The following is a 25839-nucleotide window of genomic DNA, read 5'->3' as shown; positions in this document are numbered from 1 at the left end:
ATCTAGAACTGAGTAGTTTCTCTCTCTCTCTCTCTCTCTCTCTCTCTCTCTCTCTCTCTCTCTCTCTCACACACACACACACACACACACACACACACAATCCAGATAAAGTGGAAAGGAAGGGGAAGGACTGGAATTGAGCATCTTGTGACAAGCCACTCTCTAGCTAAATAGGAGTTAAATCAGGATAAGAAATATGTATGGAAACTGAGACCCAGAAAGAGCAATGACTTGACTGAGATCACATAAATAATAAGTTTTAGAGGCAGGATTTCAACCCAAGTTCTCTTACTCCGAGGATCATAAATTTGACGTTATCCTATTCTGCTTTTTCAGTCCTCTCATTTTTATAGATGAAAAAGAAATAAAAGACCTAATAGGTTAAGTGATTTGCATGAGGTCACTTCTGTAATCAATAAGAGTCAGTATTCCAATCTAGTTTCCCCACGGTACAACAGTCAGCTTTGGGACCTTGGCAAGTAATTTCAGAATCTCGTTTCAAAGAGTCTTTGATTTGGAAGGAGCCTTGAAGACCATCCAGTCCAACTCATACCTGAATAAGAATGCCTTCTATGGGATCTTTGACAAATGGCTGCCCCTGCTTAAAGACCTTAGAGGTGGGGAATTGGTCATCTTTCCCAAGCCTCTCCCGTGACACTTTGAATGGTTCTAGCTAAGAAGATTAGTTTGGCTTGGTTTCCATTAAACCTGAATCTTTTTTTCCTATGCTAAACATGTGACATGAAATAATAATTATTACCCATAATAAATTATTATTGGTTGAATTTTTTAATTGATTTCACTTTCTACTTAGGGTAGTTAGGGACAAATGAAGAAGGATGTTGTAAATTTTAATATATATTTATCAGGATTTGTTTAAATACTATCTATTGAAGTTTTTTCTCTCTCCCTCCCCCTCCCCCTCTACCCCCCTCCTTCCCTTTCCCCGTTCCTTCCATTTCCCCCAGCCTGTCTCTTTCTCTATGTCTCTCTGTCTCTCTCCTTTTCTCTGTCTCTCTCCTCTGTCTCTGTCTGTCTCTGTGACTGTCTTTCTCTGTGTGTCTCTCTCTCTGTGTCTCTCTCTCTCTCTCTCTGTCTCTCTCTGTCTTTCTCTCTCTCTCTCTCTCTCTCTCTCTCTGTCTCTCTCTCTCTCTCCCCTGTTGTTTCTACTGATATAAGGGGAAATAAACTCATTTTTTTTCTTCCTTATACCAGTACAGGAAAGACCTGGGGTGATTGTAGCATTCTCAGATCAGACCAAAAGTAGGCATGGTCAGCCTACAGCTACCAGTCATTTAATGCCTCCTCCTCCCTCCCACCTGGCGTTCCTCCTTGCAAGTCTGCAATGTAGGTGGACCCAAGTAGACCTGGTTTGGCAATCCCTAAAGTTGGGGAAGATGACCAGTAGTGCTTCTGGGTCATAAGAGTAGGGCCTGTCCTCTGCCATGCCAACAGGGTCCCTTAGCCTTTTCTTTTAGTGGAGGACACCAGAAATCAGACTGCAAAGGCTCATCAGGAAGATTTCTAGGAAGATGACTCCCCAACCAGGCAAGAGAGCCAGAATGGGGGTTTGTAAAGCTTGAATTAAAGTCAGCAAATGCACCAGAATCCAGTGTTGAGCAGGGATTGCAAAACTAAAATCTTCAATTTAAAAAGAAGAAGTATTTTGATAACTCTTTCTATGCATTTAAAAATATCATTCTGAGAGTTCTTTCTTAGACTTCTCCAGATTGCTGGAGGGGTCCAAATTAAAGAAAAAAAAATTGAGAACCCCTAGAGTGGAGGCAAAGGATCTGAATTGTGCTGAGCAACATCTTATGGTAGATGGGGCATCAAACGTAGAGTCATGGAGACATGGATTCAAATTCTTCCTTAGATACTGACTTGCTGAGTGACCTTGGACAAGTCGCTAGAATCTCTAGGACTCAGTAAAGGGCATGGCCTCTAAGGGACCTTCCAACTTCAATTCTAGGATTCTATGAGCAATGTTGTAAGAGTAGGTTCTGTTGTTGCCTTCACTTTATAGATGGAAAAACTAAATTTCCAAAATAAAGACTTAAGTTTAAATTCTATCTCTGGTACTTACTGGCTCCTATGGATCTCAACTAGGGATATCTCTGGACCTCACTTCATTTGTAAAGTGGGAGAAGTTTAATGTTCCTTCTACATCTAAATCCATGACCCTCAGTGTGACACACACACACACACACACACACACACACACACACATGCCCGCCCTCAATAAGCTGCCTTGAGGTCAGCCCAATTTTGTTTGGGGAGATGAGACCATGGAGGTGTCCTGAGCAAATAGAGCCATCCATTATGAGGCTCAGAATTAGGGCCAATGTGCTCACATGTTAATTTTCATATCAATAATCCAACAATCTAACCCAGCCTTGGTGAAGTTGAAGGATTTTCTTGAAAGACAATCATTTGGTCTCAGAATCACCAGATGCAGCACTGGGAATACATGATTCTCTATTCCTTTTAAAGGAACTCCCTCTGTGTTTTCTTTGTTGCATTTCATTTGTGCTAAGGACATATCCGTTTCTTCATTTTTTTCCAGGAGGCACTGATGGCATTAATGGTGTCTGTGAAGAGTCCTGTTTCTCCCATCCTGCTTTGCTTAGAGCTAATAGCCCATCCAGTGGCTGCTTCACTCCATAAGGCATGGGGGGGATTATTACTCGGCAAAAGCTAAGCTGCCCTTTTCTGAACACAGGGGGGGATCTTTTTGGCCTAATGGAAGGGACTAGCTGCTTCGTCTTTTTCTCATTTTCTATCTTTAGGCAGACGTCGTTTTAAAGAAAAGGAGGCAGGAAATTGGGAAAGGGATAGTGGCTTCACATACATAATCTATTGCAATGAACAAGTTTTGCCCATTAGTAAGACAGCGTGTTATTAACAGTTTGGTTGCTGGGTGTGAACTTTGGAAGACCATGCCTCAAATCTTGTCTCAGACACTGATTTGTCACCCAAGTAAGTCATATTTTCATAAATTTAGAGCCAAATGATAACTCAGATGTCATCCAGTTCAATAAAAGGTGATGGAGGTCCATTTGATTCAAAAGTATTTCTCAATGGTAGCATGGAACATCTAGGTGATGGTGGTGGATAAAGCAAAGACCTGTAGTCAGGACACCACACCTTCCTAAGTTCACATTTTGTCTCACATATTAGCTATGTGACCCCGAGTCAGGCATTTCATCTTGTTTATCTCAGGTCCCTCGTCTTTAAAATAAGCTGCAGAAGGAAATAGAAAACCACTTTAGTACCTTTGCCAAGAAAGCCCCAAATAGGGTTGCAAAAGATTGGATGTGACTGAAAAATAAACAACACCAACATGGGAGCATAGGTAATTAGTGATGTATTCAAATCCTTTTGGAGTTTCCTTATCTATAAATAGGAGCAGTTAGTACAGGACTGATCATAGAAGGTTCATTTAGAACTAGAAGTGATAGTGGTCATCTTCCTCATTTTATACAGATGAGAAAACGGAAGCCCAGCAAGCTAATGGGAAATAATTAGAAGAACTAATACCCCATCACCTGGTTTCAGCTCCAGTTCTCTTTACCATCAGTTGATGTTTCTTGAGTATTTCCTAGGTATAAGAACTTTGGGAGAAGCCTTCATCTTTAAAATCTCCACAACCTATCATGGCAACTCCATCCTGGGACCTTTTTCAGCAGAAGCTATATAGCTACTTGTTGTGAAATGATAGTAATAGCAATAATAACAGCAACACTCAACATTTATGTAGCACTTTTAAGATTTACAAAACACTGCATATGTTATCTCATTTGAGACTCCTCAAAACTATAAGATACTTGCTACTTTTATCCTTGATTTAGAAATGAGGAAACCAAGGCTAAAAAAACTTAAGATATTTGTCCAGAGTCTTATATCTATGAGTTGTTGAGGCAGGATTTGAATTCAGGTCTTCCTGATTTTTTAGTCCTCTCTCAATTGTACTTTCTTGCTATTTTCTTTGATTTTTATTTTTTCTTTAATTTTGATTTTAGCATGGATAGGTGAAATAACTTTCTGTACCTGAATAAGAATATTGGGATTCATATTTGTCATCTGTAGATCCATCAGGGTCATCAAATCCATTCTCAGACATATGACTCTGACTCTTACTAGCTATGTGACCTTGGGCAAGTCACTTCACCCTGATTGCCTCCCATCCAGGGCCATCTCTGTTTCTGATTGATATCTGGTCATTGGATAGTTATGGAGAAAAAAATGAGACTGGTGACTTAATACCACCACCCTATACACATACACTGCCATCCACTTCATGTGCTTGTCATGGCATCACCTCCCTGAGGTCATGATCCTTTTTGAGAATAAAAGACAAAAAACCCATCATCTGTAGATTCACGAAAACATCATCAGTACAACTCCAATAGTAGAAAGAATAATGAGGAATGTGTGTGTATTTATATATGCATATATAATATATACCCATGTATAGACATATAACCCATTACACACACAAACACACACACACACACACATATATATATATATACATACATACATACATACACACATTTATAGTTCTCTTGTTTCCACATGGCTTTAAATTCTTCTGTTAGGTCTCTATATTTAGAAAGCATTTCCCTCAACATAGTATGGAGATTGAGTCTTCACTATGACAAGAGTTTTTGAAAAACAATTCTTGAATTTTTATTGATCAGGACAACTATTTTGGTCTTTGATGCTATCTTGATTCCATAGTTAAGGATGTGTCATTGTTCATTCCATGAAAGGCAAAGTTCTTCTAATGTATTGTTCTAGACACTGTCCCATGCCTTGTTAGGTATTTAGTAGGTGCTTAATGTATGTGACTTCAAGTGATGTGCTGCTCTGCCTCTAGTGTTTCCTTACAACCTATTTCTTACTCATTAAGTCTTGGATTTTCAATTTTGTGATGGAGATCTCTATTGCTATTATAATGATGATGGTAGTGGTGGTGGTGATGGTGATGATGATGATGATGATGATGATGGTGATGATGATGATGATGATGATGATGATGGCAATGGCAATGGCAATGTTATTATCCTTATCATTATTCCAAATTCTGTGGGGTTTTGATAACAGAGGGTTGCAATCCTGTCTGGTTCCTCTGTAGTCAGTCCCTCATGCTTCTGAAATGACTGGTATACCATTTGGTATGCAGTGAACCAATAGAAATAATTTTAATAATATTTGAATAGGTTTGGGGTATATGCATGTCTGATGGAGGAGACAGAGAGAGAGAGAGAGAGAGAGAGAGATACAGACAGACACTAACCAATGTCAAGGATAGATAGAAATGTCTTTTTATTTGCCATATCAGAAAATCAATGAATCTTAGGGTTGGAAGGGATCTCAATCATCATCTGGAGCAAAAGTCCAGTTCTAAGGGGAGTACAGAAGGATGGATTATCTAAAAATAATTCTCTCTCTTTGCATAATGGATAGAAATGGCATAATGGGTAGAAAGAGCACTAGGCTTGGTGTCAGTAAGACCTGAAAATGAATCCTGCCTCAGTCACTCACAAACTTTGTGAATTAGGGGATTAACCTTTCTTTTGCCTCAGTTTTCTCATCTGTAAAATGAAAGTATTGGTTTCGATGAACTTGGAGGTCCATCTCACTCTAGATGTAGGATCCTATGAAGTCCCTCATGCCTTAATTTCCTTATCTGTAAAATGAGGAGGATCAGAGGTCCCTTCTAGCTGTTGATTTATGATTCTATAATGCAGCATATGATGTCTTATTTGTAGCGATTTATTTTCCCAATTATGTTTTATCTAGGCCAATATTAAAATGAACTCGTCTGCTTTGAGCTACCTAACAAGTGATAAGGGGGAGTTAATGTGTCTCTCTAATTACTACCATCTTTGACACCTTAAGGTTTACAAATTAGTTTGCTCATGATAGTTCCTTCTGTACCCATGTGTTCATGTGCATATGTAGGTAAATGCCTTCTTTCCTACCTGGGCTTTTATCTCATCAGAGTGTTGTATAGGTGGACACAATTAGTCATTCATGAGTGCTCCAGTAATTGTTCTTGTTTTTGTTGTCCTTCATTCTCGAAAGGGAGCATGACATTGGGGAGCTTATACCATGACATGGCATGTGCGGGAACTAGATTGAAGTGAGACAGGGCTGTACAGTCATAGGTCTCACCTTCTCCAGAGTCATCTGGAGCCAGTGACTAGATGTGGATGAGGATGACTGGGATGCAGTGGGAGACCTTGGCCCCTTTCAATCTAGTAATTAGAAAGGATGGAAAGGTGGTGTTACTAGATTTCTCCCTTTTTGTAATGAGGCAGATTTTCAAATGCTCATATCTACCTCTCTATACATGCCAGAGCTGTATATGTGGGTAATAACATGGAATTCTCCATAATTATACAGCTTACAAAGCACTTTACTTACAATAAATATTTAAGATCAGTCATGGAAGTATCCCTTCTCCCCCCCCCATCTCTGTCTCTCTGCCTGTCTCTCTCTCTCTCTCTCTCTCTCTCTCTCTCTCTCTCTCTCTCTCTCTCTCACCCTCCCTCCCTCCCTCCCTCCCTCCCTCTTTACTTCTGTTTCATGAAGAAAATTGAGATATGGAAGAGCTGAGCTGGCAAAATTGGTAAATATATTTACTAGAAAGTACAATGGATTTGTAATCAAAGTATGGGGTTTACTTCCCACATTTGTCACTTAATAACCATGTGATCTTGGGTGTGTTACTTAACCTTTGTGAGGGCATATTTTCTTTATCTGTAAAATGAAGGGGTTCAACTGTTTGACTGTTGGGGGTCACATCTAATTTTAGCTCTATATGCCTACAAAATTATTCCAATTTCCTTTTTCAGTTTACTCATTTGTAAAATGAAAAGGTTGGATTAAATGGCCTTTGAAGAACTCCATTCTTAGAGTTCCAAATATATCAATATATAGGAACTCACTTCAATTTTTTGACCTCAGTTACTTACCAATAAAATGAGGATGTTGAACTAGGTAGCCACTACTCCTGATTTCCTTACTGCTGTGTCTGAAAGGTACAACTCACCTCTTAGAGTCCTCTCTTCTTTGCACCCACATTAGAGAAATCTCCCTATTTTATAGCCTGTTTCTAATTTGATTAAGGTGTTTTTAAGGACAAGAAAATCTTCTGATCTCTCTTCCTGATCCCTGTGTAAGATTCAAATTATAGTTGCACGACTTAATTTTAAATCCAACAATTGGAACAACATGACTAGGTCAAATGACATCTCATCAAATGAGGTAACTTATGTACAGTGCTTTGCAAATCTTAAAGTGTTTTATTAGTGTGAATTATTACTGTCATTATTTAATCTTTGTGATGTGTGTGTGTCTGTGTGTCAGACCCCGTTTCAATGTGGTAGTTTGATAAAATCTGTGGATGTCTTTGCAGAATCATGTTTTTCTATGTAATTGAATGAAATGTTAAATTTCAATTAAAGATCAGTTAATTTTTTAAATAGAATTTTCATATAATTTTGTCTCATCCAAATTTCTGAACCCATTGAAAAGCCTCCTGAAAGAACCCCACCTTCAAAATCCATTCCATCCTTCCAGTTGACTTAAACATTTGCTAGGAATCCTTTATTTTTCAGTTACTATTCTAGGCAGTGGGAACACAAAAGACAAAGAACAGAAGCTTGCCTCCCCTCAAGGAGCTTATGTTCTAATGGGAAAGACCTAAGGATCATAGCATCATGATAAGAGGCAGTCAAGTTGGCCAAGTCTTGGTGTTGGCTGGCTGGGCTGACAGATGATAAACGTTAAACGGAAGAAATATGTCAACTTCTTCCTGGTCAGAACCGGCCAGTTTAGGCTTTGGTTTCAGCTGCTGAGGGGAGGCATGGGATGTGTGGCCAGCAGGCAGGCATATTCTGCCAAGGCTTTTAAGGCCCTATTAATTGGAGCTGTCAGTGTAAACGGTGAAGTGATAATAGTTTTATTTTGGTGTGTGTGTGAGGCCTCCAAATCCATAATTTGCCATGGGTCAGAAGTTTTCAATATGACTTGGAATCAGGAGAAATTTGCTATCTATCCTGCATCTAACATTTATTAATTTTGTGACCATGGCAGCTTCCTGAGCTTCTATATCCTCATTTGAAAGGAGACATCTTTTGGACTAAATTGCTTCAAAGTTCCTTTCCTACATTAAAATTCCATATTCTTGGCCTCCAGTGCCTACTCTTACCCCTCTGTTCCCTGCTCTGCTGTAGGATGGTGTCTAAATCACCTAACCTCTCTGACCCTCAGTTTCTTTGTCTGTGAAAGAGATATGATAATACATTCCTTCACTTTGTAAACTATAGAGTGATATAAAATTAGAATCATCGAGTTAGAACCTTGGAGGTCATCATAATTGCTCTTCTCTCTCACTTTATAAAAGAGGAAGCTGGAACTTTAAAGAATTTTAATAACTTGACCATAGTCACAGGACTAATGTCAAAAATAAGATTTGAACTCAGGTCTTCCTAACTCTGAGTCTAGAGCTCTATTCACTAAGCTATGTATTCCATCAAATGTGGACTAGAGAAATTCTAAAACATAAGGTTTTATTGAGTAGGGAGACAAAGGAGTATAATCTTGCATCATAAAGTGCTACCAGTGGAAGGGACCCTAAAGGTCATGGGATTACAGATGTACAACTTGAAGAAAATTTAAGAATCCTTGAATCCAACCTAAGTTTACAGAAGAAGAATCTTACCTGAATTTACACAAAATTGAGGTCCAGAGGGTTTAAAGAATTTGCCTGGTGTCAGAGGTGGAAGGTGAATCCAAGATCTCCAAAGTTATTGCCATAGGTAGATGACCTTCACACTAGACTCCAGTGACTACAAAGATATGATAGATTTAAAACTGAAAGGGATTTTAGAAGTCATCTAATCAACATCCACCCATTTCATAGATGAGGAAACAGACTCAGAGAGATCAAATGTTTTTTCCAAAGTCATCTTACTATGGAGAACAGAAATCATTCAGTCAAATATATTTGTTTTACTGATGAGGAAGCAGTCATATAACTGCTAAGAAAAGAGGAGAGTAGGAAACAGAGTCAGGTCCTTCTGTCTGTCAGTCCAGGATTCTGCCCATTGCTCCAGATGACAGAAATTGAGAATGAGAGTTGTAAAGCGATTGACCCACTCTTTCATCATCAGACAGTGCCACTTATTGAAGTAAGAATAGAACCCAGGACTTCTAACTCCCATACCAGAGCTTTTTCCAGGACATTCGCCTGTCTGGCTGTTGGAGGTACCCACTCTTCCCATACTTGAATGCCCTCCTAACCACTCAAAAAGGAAGTTTTCAATTAAAGAACAAACCTATAGAAATTTATTACAATGGTATTACAGATGCAAAGTGGAATTGCCTGTGCTTCCAAGGGATAAATTAAATGTTCCTGAGGCTGATTTCTGTGACTGCAGCTGCCAACCTCTTAAAGCCTTGACATGCATATTGCTTCATTGAGGGCCCTTGAAGGTTTTGGAAAGGAGGGTGTGGTTGTCTAAAAAAAAAGTCTAGAAGGTGAATGTTGGGCCCAAGGGAAATGAAGTGCTAGCATAGTTGGTGGAAAGTAGGTAAAATTTGCAGTTGGGTGAGTTCTAAGTTTAGATATTGCCTCTAGCACTTATTTTTGGATCTTAGATATGACACAATTTTACTTCTCATGGTCTCCATGTCATTCCTCATCTATAAGATACGGATGACCTGATGACAGGGACTGAAAGAGATCACAGAGGTCATCAAGTTAATAAGCCCCCTCAAGGAAATGAGTTCCAGAGGGGTCATGGAATCTTAGACCTTGAACAAAAGGAAACTAGGTGGCCAACTCATCCATTTTACAGATAAGGAAACTGAGGCACTGAGAAGGTAAGTGACCTATAGATCATAGGATCATAGACCTAGAGCTGGAAGGGACCTCAGAACACACTGTCCAAACCCTTCGTTTTTTGCCACTGATGGCAAAAGGCAGGGCCTGGATTCAAATTCCGATCTTTAGACTTTAAATCCTCCATGACATTTGAGTCTTAGAATCCTGTGAATTATATGGTAATATGTGTGTATATAAATGTGTCTCCAGGGGCAGCTAGGTGGTGCAGTGGATAGAGCACCGACTTTGGAGTCAGGAGGACCTAAGTTCAAATCCAGCCTCAGACACTTAATAATTACCTAGCTGTGTGGCCTTGGGCAAGTCACTTAATCCCATTGCCTTGGAAAAAGAAAAAGATATTTATAAATGTGTCTCCCCCTTACATACACATACATAAATCTGGCCTTGGACATGTACTGGTAATATGACCTTGGGCAAGTCACCTGACTTTGTTTGGTTCAGTTTCTTTATCTGTGAAATGAGCTGGAGGAGAAAATGGCAAACCACTCCAGTATTTTAGCCAAGAAAACTCCAAATGATTCCATGGAGAGTCAAGCATAATTGAAATGACTCAACAGCATCAACCAGCACACACATACATGTAGTTAAATACATATATGCATATGTAAATATATTTACATATATCTTATATATAATACATGTTTTCTATTCACACATGTGTGAATTAGTTTGGCCTGATCTTCATTTCATTATCTAGACACATATATTGAATTGGACCTGTGAGATACACCTACATACATTTGTACATACAAGCTCCCACATATCTACATATACTCCCATCACCAGCAACCACGTACTCTCATTGGACCATACTGTCTCCTGTTAAGTATGGGACCTTGGATTAAGCATGTTGGCAGTCCAACCTCAATCTGCTCATTTGTAAAATTGGAATAATACTATTTTCACTATCTGCCTTTCTGGACTGTCATAGGGAAAAGAGGTTTTTAGTCATTGTTAAAGGGCTATTTGATTTTGTATTTGTGATTTGTAATTTGATTTTGTAAACTCACCAGCCATAAGTACCATCTTCAGCTCTTGTTCCGATTTCAGTGCCAGTCCTAAGGCGGTATATTTTGGGCTCTCCAACAGAGCTCTGGCTTCTCTCTGGCATCACTACTGGCTCCCGCAGGTCACCAGGCCAGATTGACAGGTCTCAGCTGTTTCTCTGTAGTTAGGCCACAGGGACAGATGGGGCTTGGGGGTGGTCACCGCCTTGGGTGAAGAAACTTCAGTTGCAAATGAATACTTCAGGCCAGTTCTTTCCAAATGTTACTTCTTATTTTTAATCAAAATAAATTTTAAGATAAATTTTTAAGCTTTTTTAAAAAATCACATCTTTCTATGTGTGAGGTACTGTGCTAAACTCTGGATTTTATATTTATTTGTGGACAATTTTTCTAATAGTTTTCATTATATAAAAGTGGATTTGGCTGCTTGGGAGATAGTGAGTCAGCCACTAACTGGAAGTATTCAAGCAGAGGCTGAGTGATCTTTTGTTGGGAATGTGGTAGCAGGTGATTCTTATATGGGTATGGCTAAGGGGCAGTGGCATGTACTGGGCTGATCCCTGGTTCCATTACTACCTTAGGAATCTTGGGCAAAGCATTTACACTTTCTGGATTTCCTAGTACGTTGGACTAGATGGTCCAGGATGCTGCTCTAACACTCCCTTTGAGACATTGATCAAGCCATTTTTCCTCACTTGGGGTCAACTGCGAAGCAGTTCTCTGTGGTTGATCCCATGACCTTGTAGGGTAATCTTAACCTGCCCTCTAACCCTGTGTCTTGGGACTTTTGCCTCTGTATGGTACTGACTTAGGGAGTGGGGTCTTTCTGGTTTGTTACTTCATAAGATCGTTTAGAGTTGTAAGGGGACGTTCTGACCACTTAGTCCAGTCACTCTTATTTTGCAGTGGAGGAAACTGAGGCCTTGGGAAGTGTGACTTGGCCAAGTTCATATGGATAGTGAAAAACAAAACCAGAATTTAAATCCATACCCTGTTTCCAAATTCACTGTTCAGTATCAAACTAGAGCACTCACTTCTTTGATAGTAATAGTAAATTTGAAAAGTTATGATTTGATTTATCAAAATTAAATGAACACATTATCTTAAATGAACCAAAAGAGAAACTATTTTGAGTGCTGTATGCAAAGTGAGGAATCAATTTCCCAATTTAGTTTTCGTATTTTTTAAATCTTTTATTTATTTGAGGGGACTGCCTAAGGTAGGGTGTGTGTGTGTGTGTGTGTGTGTGTGTGTGTGTGTGTGTGTGTGTACATGAAATCTATTCAATTCATTTGCTTTGTTTGAAGGATAAAACAGTTAAAAACAAAGACCCAGCAAATTGAAGGATATTGTTTTAAAAGGACACACTTATATGTAAGCAGTTCTACAGACTTTTATCTTTTTAAAGATTAGGATCAGGATTCAAATTTTGGCTTTTTATCTTTATGTATACGTATATAGGAACTTGGAAAAAAATCATAGTCTCTGAGCCTCAATTTCCTCATTTGTAAAATTTTAAAGTTGAGCTGGTTGACTGCTATCCAACTTTCTAATTCTAAATCTTTTAATTTTAAAAGCACCCAATGTTTGATAGGCATGGGAGTTAAGTGCTAAAATGAAAAAAAATCACATTCCCTGCCCTCAAAATATTTACAGTCTTAGACAGCTAAGTGGTGCCATGGATAGAGCACTGGTCCTGAATTCAAGAGGACCTGAGTTCAAATCTAGCCTCAGTCACATGCTAGCTGTATGACCCTAGCCAAGCCATTTAACCACAATTGCCCCCTACAAAAAAAGGTTTATAGTCTGTCAGGAAGTATACCATATACATAAATGAGTAAGATTTTTTGTTTTCTTTGTGGAAGACTGAATCTAAGATGATAAATTATGGTCAAGGTGCCAACCTATATTGATTAAAGGATTTGCTTACTTATATATCCTTACACTGTATCACAGCTTTAGTCTCTATCTGTAGAAAGGACAGAGGTTGATGGAAGGGGCAGGGCTGGAGACTCCTTTGACAATTATCTCTGATGTGGGTTCAGGAAAGTGACTTAGCATTGCTGGGCTTCAGTTTATTCATTTGTAAAATGAAGGGATTCTACTAAGAGACCCCTCAGCTTTCTTCCCTTTCTCGAGCTGTGATTCTAAGTAAGGCCTAATCTCTAGGTCTCAGTTTCTTCAACTGTAAATGAAGGCTTTTTATATCTCTAGATTTTTGAATAAGAAAAATAAGAATAGGATAGAACTTATATTTAGATATATAGATATATGAAATTCTTTATTTCAATGTGGGTGTGGGAGAGAGGGGAGGGGAGGGGAGGGGAGGGGAAGGGAGAAGGGGGAAAAAAGGGAAAAACGGAATTGCACTTATAATAGAATTCAACTCTTAGAGGCAAAAATGGTACATATTATAGGAGCAAATGATGGGAGGAGGCAGTTGAAGAGAGAGGAAGAGGAGGAAAAGACAGAGAAGATTTGGAAACAGGAAGAAAATAGAACAGAGAAGATGCAATGAGAGGTTATACAGGAGAAACGAAGGGAGATGTTTGTCCCTCAGAACACAACACCTATCCCATTAATGGACATTTTAAGAAATTGATTGAAAGTGCCCTTGGAGATCATTTTACACCAACTCCCTCAGCAAACCTGAGCGCTAGGAGAGGTGAAATGATGTTACTGAACTCATGGCCAGAATATCAGTAAGCATTTATTAAATGCCTAATACATACTAGATATAATTAATCAAATATTTATGAAGGTCCTACTCTATTCTAGTTTTATTTTAGATGATGAATAGAAAGAACCTGATTACCTGTTTCAGGAGGCTGCTGTCTTATCTTGGGTAGAACGTGTTGAGTGAAAGACTGTGGGAATGGGAGATGGGTTTGCCATCAGTAAGAGCCATCATGAGGTTTCAGTGAAAGGGTTATTTTGTAATATATTTGACCCATCTAACCAACAAATTTTTTTTATTGTCCTCTTCCCCGACATTCTCATGAAGGTTTCAAATCATCTCCTTCCCTCTACCCCATCTCTCTTTGTGATGAATACCTTTCCCTTGAGTTACGTGCTAGGAGATCTCTCTTGGATGTCGGGAATGCCCTCCACAAATAAACCCTGAGCCTCCTCAACCCTGGCAGTGAGTTGGGCTCTTTCCTGTTGCCACTGCTGCTGATAGCATTGGGTTAAAAAAAGAAAGGCTCATGTGCATCCAGAGACTTTTTGTGGGTAGAGTATAAATAAGAAGCCAAGACTAAGACCATTTTAGGAGTTGGACGGTGTGCTATAATGGGGCACATTTTCTAGAGCTCCTTAAGTTAGGAAACAGTTGGCAGTGTGGGAGTGACTGTCTGTGTTCTGTCTCAGCAAGAGATTCATCCCTGCTGATGCTAAGACTTGACTGGATTCAGAGGTCAGTGGGATTCCTACCCCCCCAATATAATGAGTTAGTTATTAACACATTCAGTTTAGTTTTTTCCAGTTTGGTCAGTATCATGGCTATCCATTTTTTGGTCTGGTTTTGTTTTTTTAGTAACCTGGAAAAAATGTATTCATCTCATATAATGTTGTTTTGTTTTTGTTCTGTTCTATCACCTAGCTCAAAGCCTAGCACTTAGTAGGCTCTTCATACATGCTTGGATTGGGTGCCTGCCTAATGACCAGTTTGTATTCTAGTAGAATACAACCTAATTGTAAGCATTGTCACAGTGAAAGAGATTACTTCTGAAAGTGGTGATTTCTTCTTCATTCTCTTGCCCTCCATGCATGATGGTTAGTACAGAGATGCTGCAACTGGTATTCTGAAATTTGAAATGTGCTCTGGATAGAGTGCTGGACTTGCCATCAGAAGGTGCTGAGATGTAAGTTTCCCATAAACACTTTCTATCTCTATGATCCTTAGAAAGTTATTTGACCTTTCTGGGTTTTGGCATCTTCATTTATTTAGTGTGGGACTTGGACTCATTGGCCTCTAAGATCCTTTATAACTCTAAATCAGTGATCCTATGAGGTTTTCTAATTACCAGAATTGTCACTAGATGGAATGACCTGCCTGGATAAGATAAAAGTTGGGGATTCTTTCCAATAGCCTTATTCTGTTGATTATCTCCTATTTACCCTCACTATATCTTGTTCATCTCTAGTTGTTCACATGTTCCCACCCATCCATAGTCTGTGAGTTTTCTGAGAGTAGACTGTCTTTCACCTTTCTATAGATGGAGCTTAGCAATTAATAACTGTTTATTGACTGATCTGCTTTAAGTTAAACTATTTGAACCCTCCAACTCTGAGTTTTTGGGCTCCTGTGAACATAGACTTTCTTTTATCCATTCTCTTCTGTCCTTCCTTTTTCTTTTGTATTCTAGATCCCTTCTTTGTTGGAACAATAGAAAAGAATGGGGTTCCTTGAAAGAAGTCCAACTGACATAGTGTTAACCACCTTCAGAAGCTATGATGATATTTGGAGCTGAGAGACTCTCTAAAGCTTAGCAACTCTCTGACTCTAAACTTCAAGGAGATAGTTACCTGCATGAGTGGAGAATGTTTCTTCATCCATGCCAGTCACAGGTTGAATCTCTTTGTATTAGACCTCTTCTCTTTGGACTTTTCTTGCCCAGGAGGCTTCATAGATAAAGTGCCAGTGTAGACTGTGTTCTCAATTCAGCTAGTATCTCATTATCTGAATTCAGGCATGTGGGTAGTGTTCTTTTCATCTCACTTCATAAAAAAAAAGGGAGAATCTGAGAATATCATGGACCCACTGTAATTTTATATTTAATGTTTGGCAGATTATTTATTATTGCTGTTATTATTCATTTCCTTTCAGATTCAGTTTTATTGTCTGTAAAATTAGTGCCTAAAAGAATTTTTCAAAAGGACTATAAGTAACACTATCCTCAAGGGTTTGTTGTGAGAATTAAAAAGATGACATGTAAAGCCCTTTTCAGACCTCATAGTGCTCTCTCTATATATGTAAACTATTATTAATAGTATTATTTTCATTAGTCATATTTATTATTATAATATGTTATGATCTCATTCTTTTCCTCTTTTAAAATGGAATTCCAATAGAAATGGTCCTGGGGAAAGTCGCTGTTATAATTCTTTTATATTATGTTCATCAGAAACTTTCTTATCATTTTTAGGTAGTTGCCATTTTAATAGCACCCTAAGTTTTCTCACTTACTTTGTTGTCTATCTTTTAACTTTGTAAATAGACACATGAGCTGTCCAATGGATGATGGACACGAGAGGGTTCTTCTTTTGGTTTAGAGAATGAGTTATAAAAATAAAATGAAACAAAAGATCATGGAAGGACATTGTTAAACTAGGAAACAATGCCAGAATAAAATAGTGAGCTTGGGATTAAATGGGAAAAATCATTGCTCCAGCCACCTGCTTTGCCTGATGGTTTCTCCGGGAAAGGCTGGCTCATCCTCTCACCCCACCCAGGCTGTATTGCCATGTGATAATCAATGAAAAGAACTAAGGAAGTATAGCCCAGAAAAAAAGAAATTTAAAGGGGATGAGATAGGGCATTTTGGGAGAGAGCATCTTCACTTATTTGAAGATTTGTTATATATGAAGTGTTTTAACTTATTCTGTTTGGCCCCACAGGGCTTGACTGAAAGCAGTGGTTAAGAATTATAGGTAGATGGGGGCAGCTAGGTGGTGCAGTGGATAGAGCACCGGCCCTGGAGTCAGGAGTACTTGGGTTCAAATCTGGTCTCAGACACTTAATAATTACCTAGCTGTGTGGCCTTGGGCAAGCCACTTAACTCCATTGCCTTGCAAAAATCTAAAAAAAAATTATAGGTAAATGGTGGGTCAATCTATGAAAAAAACAGTGCTATGTGGAGCTGCCTATAAGGAGAAGGGGGCTGCTTTAGGAAGTAGTGAGTTCCCCATCCCTGTGGTTGTGTAGTCACAGAGATATCATAGAGAGGATTTCTCTTTGTATAAAGAAAGGTCAGACTGGATGATCTGTGGTTTTCGTAGTCTATGTTCTTACTTTGCATTTTTAGCCTTTGTGTCCACTGAGGATAAAGTCTTCTGGGTTCACGTCCAGATCGTCCATGCAGAACAGAGCAGACTCTATTTTTCCCCTCCTAAGAGGCCATGAAAGTTCTGATGACAGGGCTTGGTAGTCCATTAGGCTTTTCACCGTGAGCTGTGGAGACAGCTTGACTTGACAGACCCCACTTGTTTTGCAGTCAGACACAGGGGGAGAAATCTTTTTTTCATTTAGAAGCTGAGCAAATTTGGTACTAAAGCCATCAGATATCTATGGAAACCCAGAGTCCTATTTTTAGTTTTGTCTCACTTAATACCAAGCAAGAATATTGTGTTTTTGATTGAGACTGCAAAACTCGAGAATCATCATGGGCGTGAACATGCAAGAATGACCAGATGGGGAGCAAAGAAAGGCAGAGATGCATTGCAGAAACTGGGTGGGGAGAGGACAGTGAAGGTGAGGAGGAAACGATGCTGCTCCTCCTCTTCCTCCTCCTCCTCATCATCAAGGTTCATCTTCATCATCACTATCATTACCACCATCATCATCAATTAGAATTTTTTATAGCATATTACAATTTGCAAAACATACCTCATCTGAACCTCATAACAACTCTGTGAGATAAGTATTAGTATTATCCCACTTTACAGTTGAGGAAATAGAAGCTGAGAGAGGTAAAGGGTTTTGTGTAGGACCACAAAGCTAATAAGTGATAGAAGTAGGATTTGAACCCAGGACCTTGTTTCCAAGTCCTGCATTTTGTCCATTATACCACATTATTATCATTGTTGGTGCTCAATTTACAAGCTACTTGCTGGTTAGGACCCAGCACATTACTTGGCCTTTAGTAGGTGGATCTGACATTTTTGTGTATTGATTGATCTTGATTATGACCCTCATGGAGGAAGCATAACCATATTCTTGACATTTAACAAATACTACTGAACCTCAGAGAGGTGAAGGATTGTCTTCACTTCACATGACTAGTCAGTAGCAGCGCTGCAAACCTGGGAAATATTCAAGTATGCTCTTTGAGAGGAAAAAATAAAAGATGTAGGCAGAGTAAGCCTGAAAGCTAATTATGCTGCAAGCTATAGCAGAGAGAAGAACAAAATCTACCCGAAATGTTCAGTTTGATGGTGCAAGGTTCAATTCCTCTGAATCCTGGCAAGTTGGAAACTTTGGGAGACAGGTGGGAATATGCCCAATGATTGCTTTGCTACTTTTTAAATTGATATCATACCAAGACATGTGATGTGATATGATAACTTTTTTTCCATTTTCCAAGTCATTTTGGACTTCATACATCCTTGGTTTGCTCTTCTGATCTTGCCTCTAATCAACTTCTTTACTTTCTCTCATCCATGTGATGAGGTTGATCTTAAATTCTAAAATTAGAAGGGATCTTGGAGAACATCTATTCCAGCTTCTTCATTTCATCCCTTAGAGAACGAATTCACAGTGAAAAGAAGACATTTGTCTAAGATCCTACCCCAAGAAAGTACCAGTGGTGTGGAATTTTGTACCTCGGTGCCTCAGGTTCAAAATCAAGTATTCTCTCCATTCTTGCTGAACAACTGCCAACTTTTGCCATTTATGCCATCTCTCTGTGATGTCACTTGGGCATTGGCAGTCAATATATATGATTATGTCCTAGGTTCCTGTTACTCCAATTTCTTCACCCCTTTTTGAGTTATCTTTTAATTAAAAGGTGAGCCGTGCCTTTTCCCAGACCTGACCTCTGAGACTCTTCAAACACTTGACTCTTTATCACCAAGTTGTGTTTGTGTTATACTTCTCCCACAAGGAATCCATCCTTTATCTTTGAGAAAAGCTATGCATTGCATGGCTAACAATGGAGCACTCAGTCTTTCTAATGTTATCTATAAGATCATATGTATGTATGTATACGTATTTGCAAATATTTAATATAATTTCTCTTGCAGATTTCATTGTTAATATAATACAGACTATATTCGCCATGTATCTCTGTTGCCCTTTGAGTAATCTTCAACAGGAAGCTTGTAGTTAACCTTAAATGTGTTGTTCTGTGTTTCTCAGTCATACAGAATAATAATATTTTAGTTTCCAAATTAATATAGAACTATGCCATATGATATAGGGAAAAGGCTGTCTCTGGCATCAGAGGTTCTTACTCCTTGAACTTACCTTTTTTTTTTAAACTTTGGATAAGTCACTTCTTTGAGTCTCAGTTGATTCATCTATAAAGTGAAAGGTTTGGACTGGATGAACTTGGAAGTTCCTTCAAGAAATAGCTCCATGGCCTAATGAGTCTGTTTGGTCTGTCTTAGGAACTCTAGTTCGAAAGTTCCCCAACTAATACAGGTTGGACAAATCATTAGCAACTTACATAAAAATATAAACTAGAATATATATAAAGAGGTATCCTAAACACCTTTAAATATGGTTAGAGACTGTATAGAAAAAAGGTAAGATTTGAACCCAGGTTGTTCATGTTCCAAAATCAACCCTCAGTCTACTGTGACATGCTTCCTTTCTACCAAAGCTACATTATTTGGAATATAATAAGATTTTGTTCTCATCAGATGGAGGATGGCAGTCTGAGGTAGATATTTGGGACTTCCTTACCATGTACCATGGAAATGGAGCTCAGAAACCTCCAGGTATTGAGGAAAACATTTCCCAGGATTCAGTAAGGACTGTTATCATGGAGTTCACAAGGATCCCAGATCTGGATAAACCTAAAAAAGAAGTCAAGGTCTTCAGAGTCAGAAGCTCAGGCCAAGACCACATAGAAACAAAACATAAAACAGCAGAGTCTAATCCAGGTCAGTTGCCTGGGGATAAGAAGGCTCAGGTTCATTTGATTTTTGGCTTCAAATATAAGGAGGTCTGTGGGTAAAACTTGGAAAGTGTTTAGATTTCCTATCAGGAGTGAATTCCTCTGAAGCTGGTCCAAAAATGGACTGGGAAGCCCTGAGAAATGTGTCCCCTCCTCCTTAGACATCTTCAGGGAAGGACTTGACAAACTTATGTCTGTGGTAGTGGGCCTGTCTTTAAGGGAGATGGATTGAACTAGCTGGTCCCCCAAAATCCTTCTAACTAAAATTCAGTGATCTTCTATTAATCTAATAGAGAGTTGAGTGTCCAGAGGACTCAGTGGGAGCATTAGGGACTCTAGATTTTTATAACTAAAGGTCCATAATTTTACAGGTGTGAGTTTGAGGCCTCTGCTTTACAATGTGTCCCCTTGTTGAATGTCTCTTTTTCTGGATGACATTATTAATAATTGATTGTAAAAGGATAACTATTCAAATTTAAAAAGGAATGAAGACTTTTAAGCCACCTCACGTATAGTGTAGACATATGTGTGTACATTTAAACCACGTCTTTGTGTCTTGCCTAATTAACTCGGTCAGAAGTTCCTAAATTTTTCTCCCTACCTCCCACTTTTCTGTAAATTTTCCCAGACCAATTATTGTTCCTCATAATTATGGTGTTCTATTATTATCTTTATTTTACAGATTAGGAAATTGAGGTTGATTTCATTGATTTCTGGAGTCAACAGCCATTGAATATCTGAGACAGGATTCCAGCTCAGATCTTATTGTTCCCAATTTCAGTGTTCCACTGGAGTGGTTTGCCATTTCCTTCTCCAGCTCATTTTACAGATGGAAAAAACTGAGGCAGAAAGTGAAATGATTTGCCCAGGGCCACATAGTAAGTGTCTGAAGCTAGATTTGAATTCATGAAGATGAACCTTCCTGACTCCAGACCCTGCACTTTATCCATTGTGCCACCTAGCTATCTAAATTAACATTTATATCAAACTTCAAGATTTGCAAAATGCTTTACATAAGTAACTAAATCCTTCCTCTCCCTCTCCACCCTTCCTTTCTGTCTCTGTCTCTCTCTGTCTCTCTATTTCTTTCTGTTTTTCTCTGTCTCTTGGTCTCTCTGTCTCTCTCTCTCTCTCTGTCTCTCTCTGTCTCTCTCTCTCTCTCTCGTTCTCTCTCTCCCTCCTTGTCTCCATCTTTCTGTCTCTGCACATAGGGAGTACATAATCTATTTTTATGGCCTTCCTTCCATTGAATCTCCTTCCCTGTGTAGTATAGAAGCTTCTGGATGGGCTCCTTCGGAGGCTATTAAAATACAAACATTTCCAATCTTTGGCATCAAGAAATAGAGAAACCCAGCTCTCCCTGTGGTTAAATGACTGTTGCAGATTTTCCCCCATCCCTGTACTATAAAAAATGTGTTGGAAATTGGCTTTTTCAGTGAATAGTGTTAGGGTATCAGTATATTTGCTTTGTACTTGGGCAAAATTGAAGGGGAACATTAAGACCTTATCAGTGCATCTGATTGTTGAGAACAATTTGTTGGTTTTAAATTTCTTAAATATAAGATACAGTGAAATTGTAACTAGTCCTCCTTTGAAAGAAGTGTGTGTTTGTGTGTGTGTGTGTGTGTGTATACATGTTTATATGGGTATAAAGTAAGGTTGATGGGGGAGGGTGGGGTAGTTTTGGTCCCTTATATACAGAATTGAGGACATTCATTCCAATGGAGAAAGGAAGTTTTCTTGAGTCAATTTGATGTATATTTGTTAAACTTCTGCATAGTACTAGAAAGACAAAAGCTAGCAGGAAATAAAGAGAGAAGGAAGGGAGGGAAAAAAGGAAGGGAAGGCTAAGAGAAAAAAGTGATAGACAAAGAAAAAAGATGGAAAGAAAAGGAGAATGAAGCAAAGGAAAAAGAAAGAAGGAGAGAGAAAAAAAAGGAGGGAAGGGGAGGGAGGGAGAGAGATAGAGACAGACACAGAGACAGAGACATTGATAAGGGTAGTAATTCTCTTGTACTTTGCCATCTGGAATAACATGTCAAATAGAGGGCACCACATTTAAGAACATTGACAAGCTAGACTGTAACTTGGATGGTGAAGCATCACTTTGCCATCTACTTACCATATAATTATCCATTGATAAAACTGGAGATATTTAACCTGGGAAAGAAAGGTTTGAGGGAGGATATTACAGCTACAGCTGCTTTTAAATATTTTGAAAGTCTATCATGGGAAAGAAGGATCTGGTTGGTCCTATAAGGAAGTGGCAATAATACTAGTGTGGTGATTGTAGGAAATTGCTTTAGTCAATCACTAAACATGCATTTATTAAACACCAACATATGCTGAATTATATTTAGGTTCAAAGTATAGAAACAATTTCCTGGCAATTCATATTGTCCCATAGTGGAGGTAGTCTGCTTCAGAACCAATCACTGTCTGCTATCTTATGAGTGCTGAGAAGACAACATTAAAATGGCTCTTCAGTGGACCTCTTCAATGAGAGGCTAGCTGACAACTTATTTCAGATGTGGAAAGCCTTCCTCTTCAGGAAGATGCTGAATTAAGTGGACTCCCTTCTCTGATTCCTTAACTGCTACCAGATTTCGTTGGCATCTCCTAGGGTTGCCCCCCAGCATCCCTGGGGAGCTGCCAGGGTTAGAAAAACACTCTTACGTTCTCTTCTCACCCCAGTATCTACTCTGCATTTTCTTCTAATGATGCTAAGAAATCAGAACACCATGAAATTGTGATGGAGAGGGAGTCACTGAAATAGGTGTGGCCATGGAGTAGTCATGGAAGAAATGGCTATGGCTTTTTATTGCTTCCCTCTCCACATGACTTTTATGGTATCCCCATTTTCTAGTATCAAGAATATAAATATATGTATGTGACCGTGTACATACACACACACACACACACACAGTGTGTCCATACATATTCATGGATTTTCCCCTTTAGAGGCAATTGTTCATTATGTCATCACATATGTATGCAGATACATATAACTTCCTTTCTTTGACAAAGAACTTTCCAATACCAAATAGAAATGTTTCTGTTTTATCCTAGAGGCCACAGGGAAGCAATTAAACAGAACAAGTGAGCCACATCAAAACTTCTGGACTGAATTGTTTAAAGACCCATCATTCCATCTTGCATTCTGGACCCTATCTCCCTTCTCCTTATTGGTTCTTTTCTGTGTTCTTTCCCCTCCCCCTGGATTTTCAGTTGGATTCCTGTTTTTTCTACTTGGTTTCCACAATCATCAGTCTAGTCTTTGCCATCAGAGACTGACCCCGACTGAATTGTGCATCTCTGATACATTCCCCTTGGTTTTGGCTGGCACCCCATAATGTGACCTTGAGTTTACCCTTGACATTTCCATTTGTGTTCATTGGCCCTTCATACCTTGTGACCTCTTGCTTAAACAAATGATTTTTGACCTCATTTGGCTTCAGGATTGAGAACTTCTTCAGACTAGTGACTGCTGCCCTGTCCTATCCCTCTGCTGCTCAGGACCTCTTCAAAAGAATCTGTCTGCCTAATTTTTTTTTTCTTTTTCAATTGTTCACCTCCATTGGCACATATAACAGGGAGGCAACTCTTAAATTTTAGTGGTGTGTTTGAACTTAGAATTTTGCAGTGGTTCCCATTTTGGTTTGATGAACCCCTTTCGATTTCAATTACAACAAACAATATATTGCGAACCCCAGGGTATTTTAATATACCACTTTTAACAATCTCCAATTATTTGTGCTTAAGGCATACATATATCAATATATACATCCATAAACATATATTGATATAGATATATTTTTTCTCTTTGTCTCTAAATATTTCTCTTAGCTCTATCCTCTACCTCTCTATCTATCTGTCAATCTCATGAACCTATTTCACCAAGCCCTGAAGTATTTTCAAAATAATAAATGGGGATCCCTGGTGCAGCAGGTAGAACACTGACCATGATGTCAGAAGAGCTAGGCTCAAATAAATCCCACCTCAGATTGTTAATCTGGAAGCTTGGACCAATCCTCATTTGGCCCTTTGAACCTCATTTTTTTTTCTCATCTGTATAATAAAATAAGACCTATGTTACAGACTTTGATCAAAGACTCATGAGATAATGCTTGAAATGCACATCACAACTAAACTTTAAGGTACTGAATGGATGACAGCTTTTTTGTTTGCGCATTTGATTTTACAACCTTAAAGTTGAGTGGAAGCTTAAAAGTCATTCTAAGTAGAAAGTATCAACCGGCTACTTTTCTTATTATATAAATGGGTATATTTATGTGGTTGGGTCTATTTTCTTTTTAAATATAAGAGCATTGTATCTTGTCACCTAGGAAAAGGGATTACTCTTTTCAACCAGGCTTGTGGCAATTACCACTTTTGATAACAAATTTCATCCAAATACAAGAGAAAATTACTCAAACAATTAGAATTATCCAAAAATACCTTGGATGGGGGAGTGTGGTTAATTCCTCATCCTTGGTCATCTTATGGTAAAAGCTGATTGATTGCAGAATCCTAGGAGCAGTCAGGTGCTAGAATCAGCTCATAGAGGCTCTCCTTGATTCTTAAATTTCAGTATGAGATTCACACCTTGTAAGAAAGCAAAAGCTACAAATTAGGGATTGATTTATTGTTTTGTGGATTGTCTCGACTTAAGAAAGTGATGGAAAAAAATGTTAGTAAAGCAAATGAAACTTCTAAGTATTTTGTAGGTACATACTCATGCTTATTTACCTGCACATATCATAATTATAATGTTTGTCTTTCATTCTTGAAGAAGACCATGGAGGGAGGTGATGTCATGACAAGCAAGTGAATTGGATTTCAGTGAGGGGAGGCTGTGCTATGTCACCAGTCTCACTTTTTCCTCCAGTGATCTGGGTCCAGTGGCCAGATATGGATCAATATAATAGAAGATGGCCCTGGATATGAGGCAACCAGGGTTAAGTGACTTGTCCAAGATCACACAGCTAGTAAATGTCTGAGAATGAATTCAAACTTCTGGCCTCCTGACTCTAAGAGTAGTGGTCTATTCACTATGTCACCTAGCCCTTTAGTTTTTTAAAAATATACAATTTTTTTTATTTTTCATTTTGCAAGGCAATGGAGTTCAGTGACTTGCCCAAGGTCATACAGCTAAGTAATTATTAACTGCCTGAGGCTGGATTTGAACTCAGGTCCCTGTTACTCAATCTACTGGGCCACCTAACTACCTCCAGCCTAGCCCTTTTGTTGAGCCACCGCTGAGGAGATGCAATGGAAGGGAGTCCTGATTTTGTCTTACGTTGATCGATTTAGAGGAGATTATGTGGTCCAGCTTTTTATTTTAAATTTGGGAACCATGCAACTGAAAAAGAGGACAAAACAATGGACAAAGCCGGGATTTGAATCTAAACCTTCAGATTCAAATCAAATATTCTTTCTGCTGTTATTTCTTAGGGTTGGTCCAGGGGAAATCTGAGCTGCTAAATAACTGTGATTTCCTGATTCCATCACTCTATAAAGCCTAATAGGTCTTGATCATGATGGTGTTCTAGGGAGGAAACAATATCAAGGTCTTATTTCTTAAAACTCATTGTGAAATCAGTGCCCTTTTAACATTGCTTTCACCTTTCAATGACTGCCTCACTTCTCCAATAGAAACATCCATTGTAACAAAGAACCATGGGTAAACTCAAAAAACAAAATATTGATTATGTTTGGCAATGCATGCCTCATTCTGCTCCTGTAGTTCACCACCTTCTTCTTCCAAGAAGATCAAGGCATGCTCATGACAGAGCATTCTGAGGGGAATTTGCCTTTGGCAAAATGAATTTTGGTAGCTCTTTTGGTTTATTTATAAGCTTAGCAGCAAGGGCAGCTAGGTTGCCCAATGGTTAGAGCACTGATTTGGAATCAAGAGGATGGGAGTTTGAATCCAACCTCAGACTCTTGCCACTTACTAGCTGTGTGACCTTGGGCAAGTCACTTCACCTTGATTGCCCTGCATCCAGTGTTATCTCCAGTCAGCCTGATCCATATCTGGCCACTGGACCCAGTGCAGAACTTGAGGTTA

The 25839-nt window shown here is 38.8% G+C and overlaps 1 protein-coding gene across 2 annotated transcripts in view; it reads left to right on the top strand.

The window, feature by feature from the left end:
* Positions 1–25839, top strand: part of LOC141515328 (xylosyl- and glucuronyltransferase LARGE1-like) — a 313686-nt gene that overhangs the window by 69475 nt on the left and 218372 nt on the right. The window contains exon 1 of one of the 2 annotated variants that reach the window (XM_074226786.1): positions 13288–14344. The exons of the other annotated variant lie outside the window; for it this stretch is intronic. The gene's annotated coding sequence lies outside the window, so the exon portion shown is untranslated. Of the gene's footprint in view, positions 1–13287; positions 14345–25839 lie in introns of those variants that run through there. 2 annotated transcript variants of the gene reach the window in all.

Source organism: Macrotis lagotis, chromosome 2 (genome assembly GCF_037893015.1).
Source record: "Macrotis lagotis isolate mMagLag1 chromosome 2, bilby.v1.9.chrom.fasta, whole genome shotgun sequence".
Classification (NCBI taxonomy): domain Eukaryota; kingdom Metazoa; phylum Chordata; class Mammalia; order Peramelemorphia; family Peramelidae; genus Macrotis; species Macrotis lagotis.
The sequence above is the reverse complement of the archived record's forward strand: the minus strand, read 5'-3'. Positions and strand labels throughout refer to the sequence as shown.